The sequence below is a fragment of the Mustela putorius genome, unplaced genomic scaffold, assembly GCF_011764305.1.
Source record: "Mustela putorius furo isolate JIRA1106 unplaced genomic scaffold, ASM1176430v1.1 tig00000992_pilon_pilon_pilon, whole genome shotgun sequence".
Taxonomy (NCBI): Eukaryota; Metazoa; Chordata; class Mammalia; order Carnivora; family Mustelidae; genus Mustela; species Mustela putorius.
The window spans coordinates 1,449,711-1,470,155 of NW_025421526.1; the positions used below are offsets into that span (position 1 = coordinate 1,449,711).

A 20,445-nucleotide genomic window follows, 5' to 3' on the forward strand; every position below is an offset into this window, starting at 1 on the left:
GTGCAGTTTTTTTCCAGACTGTAATAATTTCATTTCGATCTTTTATAGCCCTGTCGTCAGCCTATAATGTGACAGTGTGAGAGTGACTGCCTGACTAAGCTGTGGTTTTGTTATGGAGGGAGAACGAGGAACGGCTGCCTGTTCGGTAGCCAGCATTTTCATTCCAGTGAGCGCACACGAGGACTGGTGGGAACAGAACCGCTTAAAAGTATGTGTGGGGCAGTTAGCTCTGGGCGCCTGTCGCTCGAACAGGACTGTCACTCAGTCTGGTGAGTGGGGAACTGGTTAGGTAGGATTCTGTTTTGGAAAACCCCTACTTGTTGAGTGGAACTTTAAAAATGCTGCAAAGGCTCACTAAGATTTGAGGGGAAAGGATCAACAGAGAAAATCATACTTGAGTCACCTTTGAAGGACAGAGTAGGGGAAGATTCGTGATACAGCGAGCGCCTGTGTGTTTCGTGGGGTTGAGAAATGGTGGGGTCCTGGCATTCGTGTATCCCAGGCTGAGAGATAAGCGTGGGGAAATTTCCAGCCTTGATTTCAGGTTGCGAGTGATCATTTCTGTGACTGGGTCACATCCTTGTGTCGCTGTTCTTGGGTGGTCTGTTCCTGGGTGGCCGTCCGCTCTCACTTGAGCTTGGTGAGTCAGAGCCAAAATGGAGATGCGACATTCTTGGAAGGTGTAAAGCAGAGCTTACTGCATGAAATCATTTATATTTGTATATATGCGCACACTTAGTTTAAGGTCAGTTTCTTTGAATAGATACAACTTGCAAAATTAGGTTAGACACTTTTTTAAACAGTCTAACTTTGTCATTATAAGAAACAATGAGGATCTTATTTTCATGAATAATAAGCTTGATGCCAAAACTCTGAGCAATGCATATAAATACCTGCTTTCTTTAAAACCTCACTTTATACTTGAGGCTCTGCCCAAAGTACACTCTTGGCTTCCTGAGTAGGGTTTTGAAAATTTGTCTTCTTTATTGTTTCCATGGCCTGTTCGTAGCGCTGGCTGTGAAGCAGATGTACCTCCTCCTTTCCGTTCAGTTAGGCAAGACGATTTTCCCAAGTCGTTGGCATCACACCGCTCTCTGGGGCAGTGCGCACTATTTGCTGTTGCCCCTGCCGTCACAGCAGAATGGTGCAGAATGGTTTTCGAGATCCTTTTTATTTCACTGATGTTCTCAGATTCCCCCAAGAAGCTACAGCACCTGGCAGTGGGTTTATTTGATGTCAGAGGAGAGGGTGAGAGGCTGAACTATCTCAAGAGGAAAAGAAGCGGGGTAGACCTCAGGGAGGTAGGATGAGTTGCTGTGGTTTCAGCAGTCTTGGGAAGTGAGGAAATCCAAGTATTGTAGATAGACGTTGAAAAGAAGGTGAGCTGTGAATGGAAAGGAGTTGGGTGGAGAGAAGATTTTACTTACCGTGAAAGAGGAAGAAGCCAGTCAGGGAGGGTAGAAGCTGTGGAAGAAGACAAAAACACTGATGTATCTTCATCCTGTTCCCTCTTCCTGAAACGGTCTTGCTCCTTATTCTCCCAAACTCTTAGTAATAGCAACACCCCAGTACTACTTGAATGTATTGACTGTGTCACTTGTCGGATGTTGTATGAAGAAAGGGATGAAGTCTTACTCTTGCTCTTTGAAATTTATGGTCTAAAACCGTATAGCACGTGACATGAATAAGGATCCATTCCTACTTTGAGTGCATTCTTTAGCAGAGTTTTAATGGGGCCTGTTGTTTCGAGGGCCATGATTTAATACAGCGATCTGTGTGAATCACATAGAGCGGAGCTTCTTTTTAACCTTGACACCAAAAGCAGGAATAACCCCTATTTTATAGGGTCTTGTGCTAGTGGTGTTTTATCAGGCTTCTGTCGTTTAAGATGGTGGCTCGATCTGGGGTAGAGTTAAGTCCATGTAATGATTGGTGGTGTTAAAATGGAATGGTTGGCTTGAGCCCAGAAAGAACCTTCAAAGTCATTGCAGAAATCTCCAGGTGGAAGGGACTTCCTGATGAGTCAGTTAATGCCTCCAAATGCTTATCAGAGCGTCATTTAGTGGCTGTTAGACTCAAGTAGATAGAAAATTCTAATGAGGGCAATTATTAGAGTCTTAAAAAAAAAAAAAAAAACCCTGCAGAAGAACAGGTTTATGGAGGGTTTTTTGTTTTTTTTTTTTAAACAGTAAGCTTCAAATTCCATAGTGAGTATCTGATAAATCATGATACTAAAGACTGTTTTACATTTTTGGAGGGCCTCTTTCTCACAGTTCCAAAATCAGTAGGTGTCAGTGCTCTTGACTCACAGCGTAGCTGATTCATGGCGGAGCAGGTATTGTTACTGGGCTAGTGGGATATAAACCGGAAACTGAGGCTCAGGCAAGTTCGGAATAACAGCTGACATATTGAGAGCTTCTTATGAACCAGATGCAGCGTTAAGAAATTTACATTTAGGTTTTTTAAAAAATTTTATCTCCACTATTATCCTATGCTGTAAAGGTTACATTTACTCAGAGTTTATGGTCGATAAAATTGAAAAGAGGTTAAGTAACTTATCCAAGTGTACAGGATTGGTAAGTGGTTTGAGTCACAGCCCAAACCCAGGTGGACTGACCCAAGGATGGTCTGAGCCCCTGTGTGATGCTGTGCAGCTTTGTTCCCGCCTTCTGCCTCACCCACCCCCGCAAATAAATAAATAAATCTTTTAAAAAAGCGATTAGGATTCCTCATCAGGAGCCAGGGAGACACTTTTACAGAAAAAAAAGGCAAAAACAAAGTAGAGAATGACTAATAGCGATTGGCTGTGGCTTAAAGCCCCCTTGTCCTTAGCCTTTTGATTTCCTTGTGTTGAGGCATGTACAGGCCTGGCCTTTGGTCTGCTGAGGGAGGCGGCCGGAGGATTAGAATGCTGTCGTCGAATCGCCTTCTTTTTAATTAATTTCACAGTCAGAAACAATGCATTACATTATATGGTTGCGCAGATGCCCTCCGAAGAGCTCGTGGACTGATGTAGTGTGTTCATGTTTAGAGCCGTCGCACGTGTGGCTTCGGTGTCTGCTCAGTGATTGGTTCTTCTCAGAGGGTTATGTTCGTCTTATGAGTGAACGAGAACAGATATTATCTACTGTTTATCAGACATTATCTGTTGAGATGAATTTCAGAACTTTCTATCAGCTGGAGCCAGGGCATGTTTTTTCCTCTGGAAATAGTCTAGATACAGAAAGTATCGAAGGAAGCAAAATTCAATATAGAAGTGATTTGTCATGAAATGTTTGACTAATGCATGATGAATTTCTAGAATAATTGACAAACACTCTGTAGGATGCTTATTTTAGTGAAACTATTCATCGATATGAGAAATCAATGTCTTCTAACTGTTTTCCATTATTTTTAGGTGTGTCTCAGAAAAGTGCTAACCGCAATATGAGGCAGTCATCTGCTTTTAATAGTTAATGAATTATACCCACAATAACACAAAGTTGTCTGATTAAACATATAATTAGTTTTTTTAAGATTTTATTTTTAAATAACTTCTAGACCCATTGTGGGGTTCAGATTCCCAACCGTGAGATCAGGAGTCGGACGTTCCACCGACTGAGCCAGCCTGGTGGCCTAAATGTGTAACTCCTGCCCCGGCACTAATTATTAAGGAACAGCCCCCGGGAGATGCAGAATCCACCCAGTGATTGCCGGAGTGTGCCTGGAGTCTTGCGTCCTGACTGGATGTAGCCTGTTGTTTTCAAACATACAGTGTTTAACCTACATTCATTTACCATTGATCCCATTAAGGTGGGTAAAAGGAGGAAGTTTTAGATAAAAGCCTAGTCTTAAATTTGTTTTCCAGCCATATCCAAAGCGAGCAGAACATCAGAATGCTTGAGAGCGAAAAAGAGGAGTCACTTTTTTTTTCCTTCAAAATTTTATTTTGAAAATACTTAGAGTGTCATAAGATTGCAAAAATGGAGAGAAGTGCCATGTACCTGTCACCCAACCTCCTCCGTAGTCGTGTAGCAGTAAATAATCTGAAGCAACAGTTGCCGAAGTATGAACCAGTTGTGCAAATGCTGAAAATTAATGCATTTTTCTCAAAAGTAGATGAAAATTGCCAAAGCTTTCTGATAAACCAAAAAAGACAAGTTTTAAAATCTGCTAAAAAAGAAAACTTATTTACATTTCTTCTTAAAAAGTAAATTAATGCAGAATGCATTCCAAATTTTGTGGTTTTTTTGGAAACTTCCACATTCAAAAGAAGCGAAGACTCTGCATCTGCATCGTTCTGGCGCGACACAGTCCGTTTGTGCTTTTGTCTGTCGATGAGCATTTACGTTATTTTCACTTTTTTGGTCTATTTTGAAGAATGCCCCTGTCAACAGTTGTGTTCAAATTTTTGTGGACCTGTGTTTTGAATTTCGGGGGCCACAGAGCTCAAAGTGGAATTACTGGGTCATATGGTAAATCTGTGTCTAATATTTTGAGGACTTGACAAACTTTTCCCAAAGGTAATGCACCAATTTACAGCCATTTCTGGGGTCCCAGTTTCTCTTTCTGTTTGCAGATGCTTCATAATGTTTGCCGTTCTAGAGGGTGTGCAGTGGCATCTCTTTGTGGCTCTGATTGGCATTTCTCTGATGCCTAATGATGTTGAGCATCTTTTTAAGTGTTTATTGATAATTTGTGTATCTTTTTTGGAGAAATATTTATTCAGATCCTCGCCCAGATTTTAAATTGAGTTCTCTTCTCATATGTAATTTTTGCAGATATTTTCTGCCATTTTGTAGGATGTCTTTTCACTTTCTTGATGTTGTCCTTTGAAGCTTAAGAGTTTTTAATTTTGATGAAAACCAATGTGTGTGTGTGTGTGTGTTTTATTGCTTTCACTTTTGGTGTCTTATCTAAGAAACTGTTGTTTAATTAAGGTCACAAAAATTTACTTCTGTGTTTTCTTCTAATGGTTTTATAGTTTTAGGTACTATATTCAAGTCTATAATCTACTCTTTTGCGAAGAGATAGCCAGTTTTACCAGCCCTATTTGTTGAGAAGACTATTCTTTACCCATTTATCTGTCTTGGCACCCTTGCAGAACATCAGTTGGCTATAAGTATAGGGTTTATTTCTGGACTTTCTGATTTACTCCATTGATCTGTATGTCTAGCCTCATGTCACCACACTGTCTTAATTACTGTAGCTTTGTAGTAAAATTTGGAATTGGAAAATGTAAGTCTTCTTAACTTTTTTCTTCTTTTGCAAAATTATTTTGGCTATTCTGGGATTCTTATATTTCTGTATGAATTTTGGTATCAGCTTCTGAATTTCTTCAAAAAAGACAGCTGGAATTTCATTAAATTTGTAGTTCATTTTGGGAGTTCCAGTAGAGAAATACGGCGTATCTTTCCACTAGGCAGATCTTCTGACTAACTGATTTTTGTATATTTATTTTAATGAAACTGCTTATTAGTTCTCAAAGGTTTTTGGTTGTTTCCATTGGATTTTCTATCTGCAAGATCTTGTCATCTGTACAGAGATAGTTACACTTCTTCCTTTCTGTATTAGTCTGCTCAAGCCACTATATCAGAGTACCACAGATTGGGTGGCTTAAACAACAGACATTAGTTTTTCACAGTTATGGAAGCTAGAAAATCCAAGATCAAGATGTTAGCAAATACGGTCTCTGAAGCAATCCCTCTTCCCGTCTTGCATACGGCTGCCTTTTTGCCAGGTCTTCCCATGGTGGAGCTAGATCTGGGCCCTTCTAATAGAGACAGGATGTCCTCATGGGCTTTACCCCAGGACCTCCTCTCAACCCAGTTATCTCCCGAAGGCGCTGCCTCACAATGCCGTCACGGTGGGGGCTAAGGGCTTCCACATGGGAATTTGGGGGGGAAACAAATATTCAGTCCTTAACACTTCTCAATCTGGATGCCTTTTACTTTAATTTTCCTTTTGAAAATGTTATCTTTAACATGTAATACATTTAATAACATCTAATTGGAACAGACTTTTAAAAATCACAGTAATATATATTTGGACATCTGCTTCAGTCTATATTTTCAGTTCAGCAGTGAGCAAACCTGGAAAGCAAACTGTCCTCATTTTGTTGATACGGTTGTCAGCAAACATTTATTGAATGTGACATCATTCCCAGGAATGATGTGGAGGTCATAAAAAAATGAGCTCTGTGTAGGAGCTTAATTTCATAGAGAAGCCAAGTTTCGGTATGGTTGAAATCCTCCAGAGAAAATGTAACACTCACTATAAATTGCATGGGTAGTGGGAAGATGGCACTGGCACTGCCCATGGAGGTGAGTCGCAAAACTCCGGATGATGGAGCACAAACAGCGGAAGAATGGATGGCATTTAACGGGCAGTGCGTCAAGGGGAAGTTATTTTACATAGAGACTGCTGTGGTTAAGTCAATTAAGTGAGTGTGGAGATAATTTTCGGAAAAGTTACAGTTAAGTCTAAAAAACAGATAATGAAAATGCTGGACTATAGTTTGAGGAAGACTAATAACCAAGACTAATAAGATGTATAGAAGTGAGATAGATAGAAAGTGAAAAGGTGATTTTAATAAAAGTAGGAGAGAAAGGTGACAAGGAGAGAACTTCCGAGGGACCAAAAATAAGGCTCAGTAAAAGACTGAGGATGGCAGGAGGATGGGGAAGGAACGGTAGAAGTGACGGCTGTTTCCAGCTACACTCTGAGAGGAGGCCCGTGAACGGCTCAAGGTCCCAGAGCCACGAAGGGCAGAGCTAGAATTAAAATGCAAACCTTTTGACCCCCAAACCTTGTGTTCTTTATACCACGCGCATTTTAGGGGTAACTATGGAGGGTTGTAGCCTTTATTACATTCCCCAAATCTTCAGTAGCATAATCCAACCCATGTCCCTAAGTAGAAGGTTTTACGTTTTCCGGTGAAGTGTACCTTACAGTAGAGGAGTGTAAGCTAATTCTGAAGGTATTCATGATTAGTCGGGAAAAAAGATCAAGTATTTATATTAACAATTTACATGAATGTGTTCTAATTCATAGTAAGCAACCGCTTTTTCCGTTAGCATCATGTGACCTTGTCACACGGGTTTTCACTCCCAAGAGTCATCTCAGCACAGGAGCGAAGTGTGACCAATTTGTGGTGCTCGTTGGTGTCTGATGTGAGAACTCCTGTGCGCACATCGTGTATTCAGTTTTTCAACAAGTGCTTCGTGTGGACTGCATTTCGCGCTGCGGGAGAAATTAAGGCTTTGGGTAAAGAAGGCAGCCTGCTTTTTCTGCTCACTGACTTTTTCTCTACGGCCACCCTTTCAGCTGGACCAATGCTGCATCCCCGCTGGCCGCAGACAGCCCGAGTGTGAACCGGTTGTCCCGGTCCTCCATTAGTTAGCTCTCTTTTCACTCTCCGAAGTGTCCCAGTCACAGTACATGTAGTAGGTACTGTGTAGGGTCACAGTACATGTAGTACGTTCAAATTCATGTTGCAGTAAAATTTCAGATTGAATGCGTATCTTTCGTCTTCAGCTTCACTGTTGAGGAACTGAAATAGGAAAATGTTAAGTTTATGAGTACCAAAATTCTACAGTAATTATAACTGGAATTTCCAAGAAAACAATCTAAAATAGAGGTGAAGAGATTTGGTGATCCACAGAATAGGAACATAGAACACTGATGTAGCGCTTAGGACATGTATTTCTGCCTTAAGTAAAACCAATTAAATAAGATCTTTTCTCCCCCTCAGCTGATTGCTGAGATTTTAGTAGAAACGTGAGACAAGTTACTTTTGTGTGCAAAGACCTGTAATAAGCTGTTAGCCTGGCGGAATCTGCGGGGTGATAAGTGAGTAGGAGCGCGGCGTCGAGCATCCTCGCTCGCTGGGCGGAAATGCTTTATTCGGTCTCTGACATAAATTGCTTTGGGAAAAGGCTCGGTGGGGATGAGAAGAGCCGTGGTCAGTGACAGCACATACTAAATAAAAAGTGAAAGCTGACGTTTCGTTCACCAAGCACTCACCGCATGCCAGGGGCTGCTCACAGGTGCTTCATGTACCCTCGCTGCCCTGACATTCTTGTTTCAACTTGACAGATGAAGAAGATGAGATACGGAGATCAGTTAACTTGCAAGGCCCCTCAACTGGCAGAGCCAACGCTGTAGCTACCTGGTGCTGTGACATTTTTTAAAGATTTATTTATTTGAGAGAGAGAGAGAGAGATATGGGGGGGTGGGCAGAGGGAGAGGGAGAATCTCAGGCCTACTTCCTGCTGGGCACAGAGCCTGACATGGGGCTCGATCCCGTGACCCTGAGATCGTGACCTGAGCTGAAATCGAGAGTCAGATTCTGCACGGACTGAGCCACCCAGGTGCCCCCTAGTGCTACGTTTTTAGACTGCCTGATGCTCTTACTGTGTGTTTTTAGGTGCCCATTTACAGACAATATTTATGATACGTTTCCAGGACAAACTGTGGTTAACAGTCTCTGTCCACGTATTCCGTCACGTTTTCCTTCTGTCTCGCTCCGTCACAAACACACGCACACACGCACGCGCACAGGCCCTGTGAAGCAGAGCCCGCGAGGATGCCCTCACTTCATAGTTAGGATATATTATGTGGTTTGCCCAGAATTGCTCATTAGGAAGTGGCGGGACTGAGATTGTCTCCAGCTTAGCTCCTTGTAGTCTGTGAGCGCCTCGTTCTGCAACGCGGAGATCACAAGTGCACGTGCTGAAATCATCATTGCGTTGGACCCTACAGGACTCCTCCTCGGCAGTATAAAACTTGAAACCAGCATGTTTTGTTTTGTTTTTAAAGATTTTATTTATTTATCTGACAGAGATCACAAGCAGGCAGAGAGGCAGGCAGAGAGAGAGGAGGAAGCAGGCTCCCCACTGAGCAGAGAGCCCGATGCGGGACTCGATCCCAGGACCCTGAGATCATGACCTGAGCCGAAGGCAGCGGCTTAACCCACTGAGCCACCCAGGCACCCCGAAGACAGCACGTTTATCAGCCTTTTACCTTTAAATATTTTCCCATGCTTAGGGTGGTTCGTTAAACGTCTGTGCTGATACAATGAGCCCAAGAAAGTAGGCTGATAGTTCACTTTAATTTCCCATCTGTGAAACGGCAGTAATATGAGTACTTCTTCGTAGACTTGACAGAAATAAAATAAAGAATGCTCTTGTAAAGCACTTGAAGCAGTGTGTGGCATTCTGTTCGCTCACGTTGTTAACGCGGACTCGTGCTGGACACTACGGGCAGCTCGTATGAAGCCGTTCTCATTACTGGGAATTGCTCCCAGTGCACGAGTGTCATTGATGTCCAGAACACCGGGTGATGTTCTTGGGCTAATTCTGAAGAGATTTTATTGGTGACCAACATGTATTTTAGGAAAGAACTCTGCACTTTGAAGAAATACAAAATATGTTTTAGAAAATCCATGTCCTCAGTGAGTTCAAACTTTCCCTTCTATTAAAAATACAGTATTTTTGTGAGGGCCTGCAGAGTTGGGGAGGGGTTGGCAGTGGGGAATGGATGTCTTCCGGAACATACACTTTCAGTTTTATAAGAAGAAAGGATTCAGGAGATTGGTTTCATGACAGTGTATGTGACTGAACTTATTATTGAACTAAATACTTAAAAATGCTTTAAGATGGTCAATTTTTTTAAGATAGTAAATTTTAAGTATAATTTTACTACAACAAAAAACTTTAAAAAAGAAAAAAAGCACATTTATTTGAGTGTTAAGAAATCTCAGTCTGGGGTGCCTGGTAGCTCGTGGGTTCATGGTCTGACTCTTGGGTTTGGCTCAGGTCCCGTGAGCTCCACGTGGAGTCCTGCTGGGTGTGGAGCCCCATGAAGACCCTCTCTAGCCCCTCCTGTCCCTCCCTCGCCCCTCACTTGGGCACGCACATTCTCCCTGTAAAAGAATCAGTGATAAAAGTAAGTTTTATTTTTCTATCCTTTACACGGATAGAAAGTATTGTTTCCCTTTTCCGTCGTCTTCTCCTTCCTTCTCTCCCCTCCCCCCCCTTCCTCCTTTGTCAACACACCTGCTCAAACTGGATCTGCAGAAGATTCCCTGTGTTGGATTTTGGCTTGTTCTCCAGGGCTTGCTAGTGAAGATTTTTGCTGTCGCACAAAGACAGACTTGGACTTGGGGCGGACGTATTAGGAGAGCTTCAACGTGGCCCTTACTGTGGCAGGCCAACAATGCAAATGACTATTTCCCAAGGAATGTTTGTTTGTAGGGCTCTTTTTCTTTATGCCATTTTTATCACGTACTTGACAGTTCATTTGCAGATATTTATTTATCTATGTTAAATCAGAAACGAAGTGCAATGTTTTTAAGGTCTTTTGACCCATGTTGCTAGTTTTGTGTGTGTGTGCTCTTTTTTTCTTTTCTTTTTTTAAATATTTAATTTATTTATTTGACAGACAGAGATCACTAGTAGACAGAGAGGCAGGCAGGGGGGTGGAGGGGAAGCAGGCTCCCCGCTGAGCAGAGAGACCAATGCAGGGCTGGATCCCAGGACCCTGAGATCCTGACCTGAGCCAAAGGCTGGGCTCTCAGCTCAGCGGGAAGACTGCTTCCCCCACTCTCTGCCTGCCTCTCTGCCTACTTGTGATCTCTTTCTCTCTGTCAAATAAATAAATAAAATCTTAAAAAAAAAAAAAGCACAAATACTGGCCATTTCTAGTCAGAAAAAATTAAGTAATCGACACATTAGGAAATGTAATGTGTATGTAATCAGTATAGCATCTTAATTAGTGGGTAACAGCATCAACTGTATTCTTTTAACTTCTAGATTCTTTTTATTTTGAGAAGAAAGCCAAAAATTCCTTCTGATTTAAAAAAATGCTAAGATAATTATAAGACAATTATATAGGAATATTGAAAGGTTTATCAATTATAATTTTCTTCATAGATAAATTTAGTATTTTAAATTGGATTTGGATGACAAAGAAATGTATAACATTATCAGATATGTATTTCAAAGTATCTATAAACTGATACACTACCATCCTGTTCTCACTTCCTTATCTAGTTTTAACATTAATTTATTCCTTTAACAGATAGTATTGAGTTACAATTTTACACCAGGCACTGTGCCATATATATCTCCATGTTGGGGATAGAACGGTGACCCAAGCAGATAGAGTCATGGTAACTCATTAGGCTCTAGAGTGATACATGCCATGAAAGAGAAATGAATTGTGCTATGATTGTGTGTTTTACAGTCCTTAAGGTGACACAACACTGCAATAAGTTATTGTCTATAACTCAAAGTACCTATAGAACTAAGCCAAACTTTTGGAATGCTTTTTTCCGCTAGTGGAATAAAAAATGCATTTCCTTTTGTCATGTTTGCTTCATGCTTCTACAGCCTGCAAAATCAAAGCCTTTAATTGGGTTGGGATCAAATTCATCTCATGGAAGAAGCCGTGTTATTGTTTTTTGGTTTTTTTTTTTTTTTTTTTTTAGTAAAAGTGGTCACTTAGTCGCTATCAGATGTAAGAGCAGGATGAATTAAAAAATGATGTTCATTTACCATTAACTTTAACTTTCCTGAAGAGAAGAAAGTGACAGACCTGAAAGAGTCAACTGTTCTTTTTTCTGTAATCTTAAAAGGAAACCATTTTGATTTTCCACATGACCTTAACCATACTACGGACTTAAAGAAGTGAAGTCAATTTGAGATGTTGCTTACACAAGAGTAAGCTTGAGGAATTGTACAAGGAGATATACCAGACTCAACCCAGGGAGGAAAAAACCAGTAAGTAAATAGGAAAAAAGTTGGAGGCCAGCTAACCACAGAGGTTTTCACTGTGTACTTTGTGATTGTTCTGTACTCTATGACCAGCTTGCTTTTAAAACATGGTAAATATGCAGACTTGTTGACATTTTGTAATGAGACTGTGAACTCCTCGGTGTTGGAGAGCGTCTCCCCATTGGCCATGAGCTCGGCTCCCTCTTGATCTCCAATTCTCTTTGACTGATGTCCTGTGGTTAGTGCCTCACTGGTGCCCTTTGATGGTTTTACCCAGTTCATTTGCAGGTTCTCTGCTTAGGATCTTATAAACAGTGTGACTCATGACTAGAAAATGTATCCTGGCCAGGGTTCTCTGAACCGAGACTAATTTTCAAGCAGAAAGATCTTCAATCACAGCCTAAAAAGCCCATGTCTACTTAGCATAGCTTTTAAAGAATCTTGATTGAGCATCATAGACAAGTGCATGCCTTCCTTGAGCACTGATTTTCAAGCAGTGACAATTTCCACTACTAGCTAAAACTACTAGAAGCATTCCAAGGCTTTTATCGCTTTTTTCTGGCACCAAATCTTGCATGTCTCCAGGAGTGGGAAGCCCTTTGGCAGTAAGAGCGCTTCCACCTGTGAAGCTTTATTCTGATTTCTTAAGAGCAAGACTGATTTAATTATTAATGTTGACTAAGTCTGCGGTGAGCCTTTTGGTTTTTGGTCAGGTCAGGGTGTGCATAGCGTTTGATCCCAGAGCCCTTGACGGTGCTCTTATCCGAAGGATGCTGGAGGAGGAGATGAAAGCAACCGTTCGGGGGCTGCTTGGGGCAGGACAGGAAGTCGTGGCTACAGACTTGAATGTGGTGCAATAAACCAACAACCACCTTCTAGAGATTTGATTGTGGATGCTGATATTTCATTTTACTATCTGATTATAAAAGTTGAAAGGTAAGTAGCTAAAGTAACAGTTGGGGTTTAATATATCACAGTAGTTTAATTCACTGTACAACTGAAGACTGTTACCCTTCAACACAGTCTGGGATATTGCTCCTCTTCTGTGGTGGCATAAACCTGAACACTTAAGTATTTTCCCCCTAAAATTAGCAATTGAAAGAGTTTCAAGTGTCACTGCACTGTGAAATATTAAGCAGATGACATTTACAGATACTGTGGTCGTTAGTACAAATGGCTGAACACTGTACGCAACAACTCCGAGTGTGTCGTGCTCCGCAAGTGTATCTGACAGGAAGTAGGTGTCTTCATCTGTGTGAATCAGTCACTCATCTGTTTGCCTGTCATGTCCCAGGCATCTTTCTGTCAAGTTGTTTTCAAGAGACTGAGCCTGTGTCTGATCTCAGGCCATTTAAATGAGAAATGCAGAGGACCCAGGCATTTATGCATTTCCAAAGCTCTTAGCGTGTTTCTAATATACAACTAGGTTTGAATACCATGTTTTTTAGTAGTAAGGAAAAATATAAGGCCTCATTTCTTATTTTATTGATGGAAATAAGTAATATAAACTGATGAAAGTTGAAGCTACCGAGAAAGGCTAGACAGGAAAATAAAACCGGGTAAGGGAAGAGGGCACAGCAGTGCGGAATCACCGAGGAATGGACACCTCCTGGGTGTTGTGACAGTTGAGTAGAAGGTCAAAGGATGGAAAAGTGCATGAGCTACGTGCAGGTGTAGGAAAAGGCTCAGGTGAGACCCTGAGATTGGAGTGTAATGGGTGGTTTGAAGCAGAGCAAGAAGCCTGAGGTGGATGGAATGTCGGAGGGAGGAAGGAGGAGGAGGAGGAGACGGATGATGGGGAGAGAGAGGGAGACAGAGCGTGGCCAGCTCACGGGGCCTGTAAGTCTGCGAGCAGAAGCCGTCAAATGATTGGATCTTACCCATATTTTGAGAAGATCATTATGACTTTATCATTAATATTCTTACAGAAACAATATGGAGGACATTCTTGGGCATTACACATTTGATCTTCATTATGATTGTCAGACATTCACACCTAAAGCAAATCAATGTGATTGTTTTTTTGCAGATAATTGTATGAGAAGAAAAACTTATTGGGGCAAATTGACGCTAATCCATGCAGCTTTTAATGACTTGGTTTAGAAAGCACCTCGGTGCCTATCGTGCCTTTGATGTATGTATATGGTGATAATTATCCTCTTTTGAAGGGGGGGAGCCACATTTCTTTTAGGAAAATGTACATGTCATTTATGTTCAATAAATTTTTTTCTTAATTCAAAGGGACTTTGAACAAAACCTAGTTCCCATCATGATTGCCTGCCTTTCCGAATTTAATTCTATTTCCTTCTTAATGACAAAATGTTCAATATGAATACTGAGATATACAGTCAGCTCAATTAAAAAAAATAAAAATTATTTATAGCTTCTTTCTGAACCTTATTTTATAAGCTCACACCTAGTTGTCAGATCCTTCTGCATTTCAGCTAACAATTTAGTTGTAATAATTGACTCATTTTCTGGAAATGAAATTGTTAATCATGAAGCCATCTCTATCTCTTCATTTTTCGAGCGTATTATGCATAAAACTGTGGAGATACCCCATGGGAAAGTGTTTCCTTGATGAAATGAAATGAAGAATCATGATATACTTTGGGAACTTCAAAATACATAATAATATATTTAAAACACAAGAAAATACCAGAGTAAAAACATTGTTTAAATCTATTTATGTAAATGTTTTCCAAACATATTTGAGTATAAAGTCCTTGTGTGTGTGTGTGTGTGTGTGTGTGTAAAACTTCATAGTTCATAGAAGAGTGTTTCTCAGAATTCATTTTGAGAATCCTGGTTCCTGCATAGATAGCTGAAGCTGACTTTTATTTTTGCAAATGTCGTTATTGATGTTGCTCTAATTATCCGCATGTTTAAAAACAAAGCAAACAGTGGAAGACTTCACGATTCTTTCTGACACTGAACAGATGTGAAGTTGATTCCCGTATTACTGCCTGCAGGACTTTCAAATAAACCTGTTACTCGTTTTTTGCTTGTTCTTGTAGAGTCTTAAATTTAATTCATCAATGGCTTCAGGCTCTTCACAGGAAGAGTAACTTAAGGCCTTCTCTCCGTGTGTCAAGATGGTAAATGGTTGTGTCTCTTTCATAAGCCCCTGAACATTAGGGAGCATGGACCTTTTTGTCTGTTTTTTCCTCTGTTCTCTGATTTAGAAGGCCTGTAAGTAATACTGGCAAAGAGAGTATGATCATTGTTTGCACAGTGGCTTTTCCCGCCAAATATATGAAACTTGAAGCCTGTGGAGAACTATCACCAGTTACTTCTATCCAGTTAAAGGGAATAGAATTCAGAAAAGGAAACCAAAACTTGGTAGGAGGAGGGTTCTAATAATAATAATAATAATAAAAATAATAATAATAATTTTAAAAACATGGCCTCTAAAGACAGGTGATGAACTTAAGTTATCAGAAAACCCTTCCCTTTCTTAATTTCCCAGGAGCTATGGAAGCATTACATTTCTTCTATTAATATAATTGCCTGCTTTTCTCCCCTAGAAAACATTGTTTTTGTCCGTTTTGTTGTAAGAATTCAGAATTATAAAACATTTAATTGTACATTCCAATGTCCATCATTATACCTTTGAACAATGATAGTATATCCCTGCGTGTGACGGTTCTAGTCACAGAAGATGCGTTGTGACCTGTGGATTTGTGGGTGCTGTGCAGTCACTCTGGGGTCGCTTGGGGAGTTGAGTCCAGTGGACCGGAACTGTCTAAAGCAATGGATGCCCATCATGAAACGGTTGACCTCGAGTTGAGTTTAGGGTGTTTCAAGGACTGAATTATGGAGGAGTATAAAACTTACCCTGAGAATTTCGAGGAAGCGTTGACAGATGGTTAACAGGTGGGTGGCCGAATCAGGACTAGCATTTCTGAACCACGGCCGCAGAAGGTAGAGCCGGGAGGAGGAGAGGCAGAGGCAGTGTAAGGAAGAATAGTCCGTTTGCTTGTCAAGGCCAAGTTACCAGTGTCTGGCCGTGGGATGGAGAAGATGCTGTGGATTCTGGAGCTCTTGAAAAATGGAAGTGCCCAAGATGTGGCGACAGGGTGTAGCGTCGAGGAAAGGGAAGAAGGGTGATGTCGGTTGAAGACTGGTCAGCCTTTTCCCAGGTGAGAAACTGGGGGCAGAGCAGCTTTGACGGTCATGAAGATGAGGGCTTCCTCAGACCTGCTGATTTGGGACACTTGTGGGTCTGACCAGTGGCGGTGACGTGCTTGTCGTACTTCATATGCGTGTGCTCTGTTGAATTTATAGACTGTGTCCTAGTAAGCATATCAAGTCTAACACTGCAGTTTTTACTAAAACTCTTTTTAGTAGATTTTACTAAAATCTTCAGTTTGCATACAGTGGGCTTGATGTGTGCTGTTGCTGCCTTATCCTCTGTCTCTAGAACCAGCCGACTGCCTCTGCGCTGCTCAGCAGCATCATTTACGATGGTTGAAAAGTAAACCCGTTTCCTAAGCCGTCGTCCTGCTCACAGCGCTCAAGTAATAGGAAACCCTTTTGCAGTTCAGTGCTTGCAAGTCCGGGGAGAGCCTTGTTGGTTTTCTATGTGGGGGTTCGGTGTTCTGTTGCATGGAGGGAACCATGGTTACACTGAGAATGCTGGGTTTCTCGGCACCCACTGAAAAGCGCCCCTTGAGACCACTTCCTGGTCCCTGGGATTACCTGGGTTACTTACTAAGACAGAAATATCTATGGAGAGAATTCACAATAGACACTAACGATTTTACATTCCAAACAGCACGTTCGGAGCCCTGGGTTCATTGTACGATGCCTTCAGCATTGCTTTTATGTTCTGATGAAGCCCACCCGATCTGGATCTCTATCCCCAGGAAGTATAAAATGAGATCACATGTTTGTATTTGTTGTAGTAACAAATGGACAATGATTTTACCTTTTGTGTAATTATGAATTTTAGTTTATTTGTGCAGGTAAATAGAACACAGATTCCTCGAAGGTGGAGAATCTGTCCTGCTCATTGTGTCAGCTCTGTCTGGACACATCCGTAGTACACAGTCCATCCTGGATGCCTGAAGGGACTGTGGTTCCTGGAACAGTATTTCCGGTTTTTCTGTTAGCATTTGTCCGTGTCTGTGCGGAGGGGCTATGACGGATGGAGGAGACGGCAGGTGCGGGGAAGTTGCCTTAGCTGTAGGTCACACAGTTGAGCTCCACTGGATGGACAGACGCGTCGTGCCCCAGGTTCCTTTCGACTCCCTCCAGGCAAATCTGAGGACACGTAGTAGCTCCCGGGTTCAGGATGGAGCAACAGGGAGCTTTAGCTTGTGCCTAGCCATGGAGAAGCAGATGGTGCTTAATATGCAGACACCGGGGGCTTTCACAGTCGGGGCCTACCCGTGCCCCGGGCGGGATTTCTTCATCAAGTTTCAGCTATGGAGGGAAGTGACACGAAAGTACGGTGTTGTCCTGGCAACTCAGAAACGGGTGCCAAGACAGGAACGGGTCCACGCTGAAGCTCACAGGAGGGAGGCACAATTAGAAACGGGCATCTACATCCTTCTCCTGGAGGAGTGGCTTGAGGCAGGAGGGGGCCAGTCAGAAGAGTGACCTAGACAGCTGCATGCACAGTGGAAGAGCCTGGGCGCTTCGGCCGTGGGGCGGGTGCGGATCCGTCTGAAGCCCGGGACTGGGGCTGCGGCGGCGGCCGGCGGGTGCGCCCGAGCTCTTAGCCTCTCGCCCTTTCTCCTTCCCCGTGCGGCCCTGCCCCGTCATCCTTCCTGGAGCCTGTCCCCTCCTCTTCTCTCTTCCACGCTTCTCTTCCCCTTTCCTCACCTTCTTCCTCCCGGCTGTGGGATGTGGCTTTGTAAGTGGTTGTAGGTGCGGCGGAAGTTCTAGTACTTTCTAGTACAGGAGGGTGAGTTGTGATGTGTAACTGCGCATCATCTAGGAAAGGGGGCTCGGCTCTCTTGGCGGTGAGGACTCCATACAATGGAAAAGTGTATTTTTTCTGCTCTATGGATTGAGTCTATGAATGTATTTGACTTAGCCTCAAGTTACAAAAAAACTCCACAAAGTGTTTTAAGCACAATTAAGGAAATACAGAAGCTGTACATAAATTATGTGTGCTTTATTGTTCTTGTGAAGAAAGAGAAAAATCATAGCACAGGTTTGTTTGTTTTTGCTTTGGAATTAGCTGGCGGGGAGCAGGTATCTGCAAATGCAGAGCGTTCTTGGAGAGCACACGTTTTCCAGGGACCTGAGATGCCTAACGAATGTGGGTGGCCTTTCTTTCCTTCTCATTGGGTTAGTCTGATTCTTCAAGAGTGTATTAAAAAGAGTAAAAAAATATTATTTTCACAGTGTTGTATGCGCTGTTTTGTTCCTTTGGAGTTTGAAAACTGGTACCGTAGGTGGCTGTTGAGACGGACAGAGGAGACGACACAGGTTCCTGTGACGCAGGCGGGGAACTCGCTTTTGAGTTGTGTCTCAGTAAGGGTGCGGCGCGGAGAAGACCCGAATCCCAGCCACTCGGGCTTTCAGAGAACCCAGGGAGGAAGGGCGGCGACTCAGAAACGGGACATCCGCGGGGCCGCTCGAGCTGGTGCCCGCCTTGTCCCCGGCTGATGGAGCGGACTCTCGCGGGGGTGAGGTCGCTGCCTCCGACTCGGCTCCACCTGCCACCAGTGCTTTCCGTCCCACGTAATGTCTCTTCTTCTGACTCGGTGCCTGGTCACCCGCGTCCTTCTTCCTGATGGCTCCTGTCTGGGGGCGTCTGGGAAGCACCTTCTCCCCGTCCCGCTAGCCCGCTTGTCTTCCCCGCAGGGTGGGAGCAGAGCGGGTTCCCGCGGGGACGAGCCACTGCTGCTTCCTCCGGTGTCGTCTTGGCCCCGGTCCCTGCTCCTGCCTTCGATGACCTCGTCGGTGCCCAGCCTGGGGCTGTCGGAGGGGAAGCGCTGTGCCCAGCGCCTCGACGGGCTATTCCCGCAGCAGGAGGACGGGCCGGCGCCCTGCGGACCGGGTCTGTGGGTGCGGCGGGGCCTGGGGTGGCAGCTGGAGGGCGGCCAGGACTGCGGCCTCGGCCCCGCGGCTCCCCCTGGCCTCCTGTGTTTCCGCCTCCGTCGGGCGATAAGCGAATGAGAAATGACGGCTCCTCGCTCCGTCTCCGGGTGTCGTCGCGTACTCACTTGTCACCTCCCTCGGTGACGGCACCGATTTCCCTTTGGCTGAACGTTTCTTGACTCCTTTGTGGGGTGTGTCTCTAGGCGGGACATGAGGGGCCGTCAGTGACTCGGGCGGGGACTTCAGCTGACTTGGTCACGGTGACATCCGTAGGTGCGTGAGGCTTGTTCCGTTCTAGAAAGCGTGAGGATGTCCTCTCGGAGCATTGCTGTCCTGAAGGTGTTGCTTCTCCATGAAGTCCCTGAGCAGGGACTCGACTACGTAGGTGTCACTGGCAAGAAGCAGAGTTAATGATTTTGAAAAGTGAGACATGTTGTTTAAATGTGTGTCCCGCTCCCGGTTACTGTTGTGTGTGTGTGTGTGTGTGTTGTTGTTGTTCTGGTTTGTTTGGTTTTTGGCCAGGTGGCTCTTGATGACCTACGAAGAGTTCTCTCTCCTCTAGTGCACCTTTGCGTCTGCCCCACCAGCTCCTTCCCAGATCTGTCTGGAGCGTCTGCTATGTGCTGGGCACGAGACAGTGATGCGGTTTCTATGCCATTCAGAGAGACGGCGCCCGTGATTGCTCCACTTACTAATCAGCCGGCAAGACGGGAGCAGCTCAGCAGAATGGTTGCCGTGATGAGGCAGCACTTTTCATCATCAGCCTACGAGCACCTGATATGTTTTTCAGGCTTCCCGCTGTGTCCGATTTCTTCTGTAGTAGGTTTTCCTGGCAGGTACTAATAGAAAAAAAATAAACATTATTTCATATGGCAATAAATTCATAGCGTAGGATAGTTTGTCACATGAGCTTGCTTTAGCTATAATAGGTAAAGATTTTTCTTTAACTGTATGATCAACAGTCATAGTTTGAAAAAAAAAAAAAGTGAAGTAAGATGATAAATAGTACAGAGGATTTTAGCACGCAAACCAGAGGGCTGTCCTCCAGTTGTGAAAAGGAAACGAAGAGTCGGAAGTCCTCGGTTGTGGTCTTGGCTCTGATGCTTGTAACTCAAGTATTGATTTTCTTTCTCAGTAAAAGACGGACCCTTCCTAGAAGACAGGGTTGTTTTGAAAATAAGATGTTATTAGAGCAGTGAAAACGTTCTGGAACATTCATCACCGTCAGCACGGAACTAGTTTGAGTGGATTGTTCAGGCATTAAGAATGAAGTTAGATGCAAATCGCCTGACGTCTGTTTGAGCGTTCATGACAGCACGGTCTAGTTCGTATGCGTGCCCCGCTCCTCTGCGAGATGAGAAGCTTCATGATTTCGTCGTGTCCCCAGTGTACAGCACTGGGCAGGTGTTCAGGAAGGTTCCCTGGGTGAGTAAAACTGGCAGACACGAGGAAGGAGCAGATTCCTGGTGTCACCGGTCGTTACAAACCAGCACACCAGGTTTCGGTTACATTTTGGAGGGGGGTCATTGTTTCCCTCTGCTTTAGTCTGTGATGGGGGAAGGCTTTTTGTTCCTTTCCTTTTGCCTTTTTTGCTCTAACCACTAACAGCAAAGATGTGCTCTTGGTTGATCTT

The 20,445-nt window shown here is 43.4% G+C and overlaps 1 protein-coding gene across 14 annotated transcripts in view; it reads left to right on the top strand.

Annotated features, from left to right (window-relative positions):
* Window positions 1–20,445, top strand: part of GULP1 (GULP PTB domain containing engulfment adaptor 1) — a 244,790-nt gene that overhangs the window by 51,487 nt on the left and 172,858 nt on the right. The window contains exons 1-2 of one of the 14 annotated variants that reach the window (XM_004763354.3): window positions 11,472–11,762; window positions 13,786–13,890. The exons of 11 other annotated variants lie outside the window; for them this stretch is intronic. The gene's annotated coding sequence lies outside the window, so the exon portion shown is untranslated. Of the gene's footprint in view, window positions 1–11,471; window positions 11,763–13,785; window positions 13,891–15,287; window positions 20,238–20,445 lie in introns of those variants that run through there. 2 more of the 14 variants (XM_004763357.3, XM_013061866.2) reach the window with 2 other exon arrangements.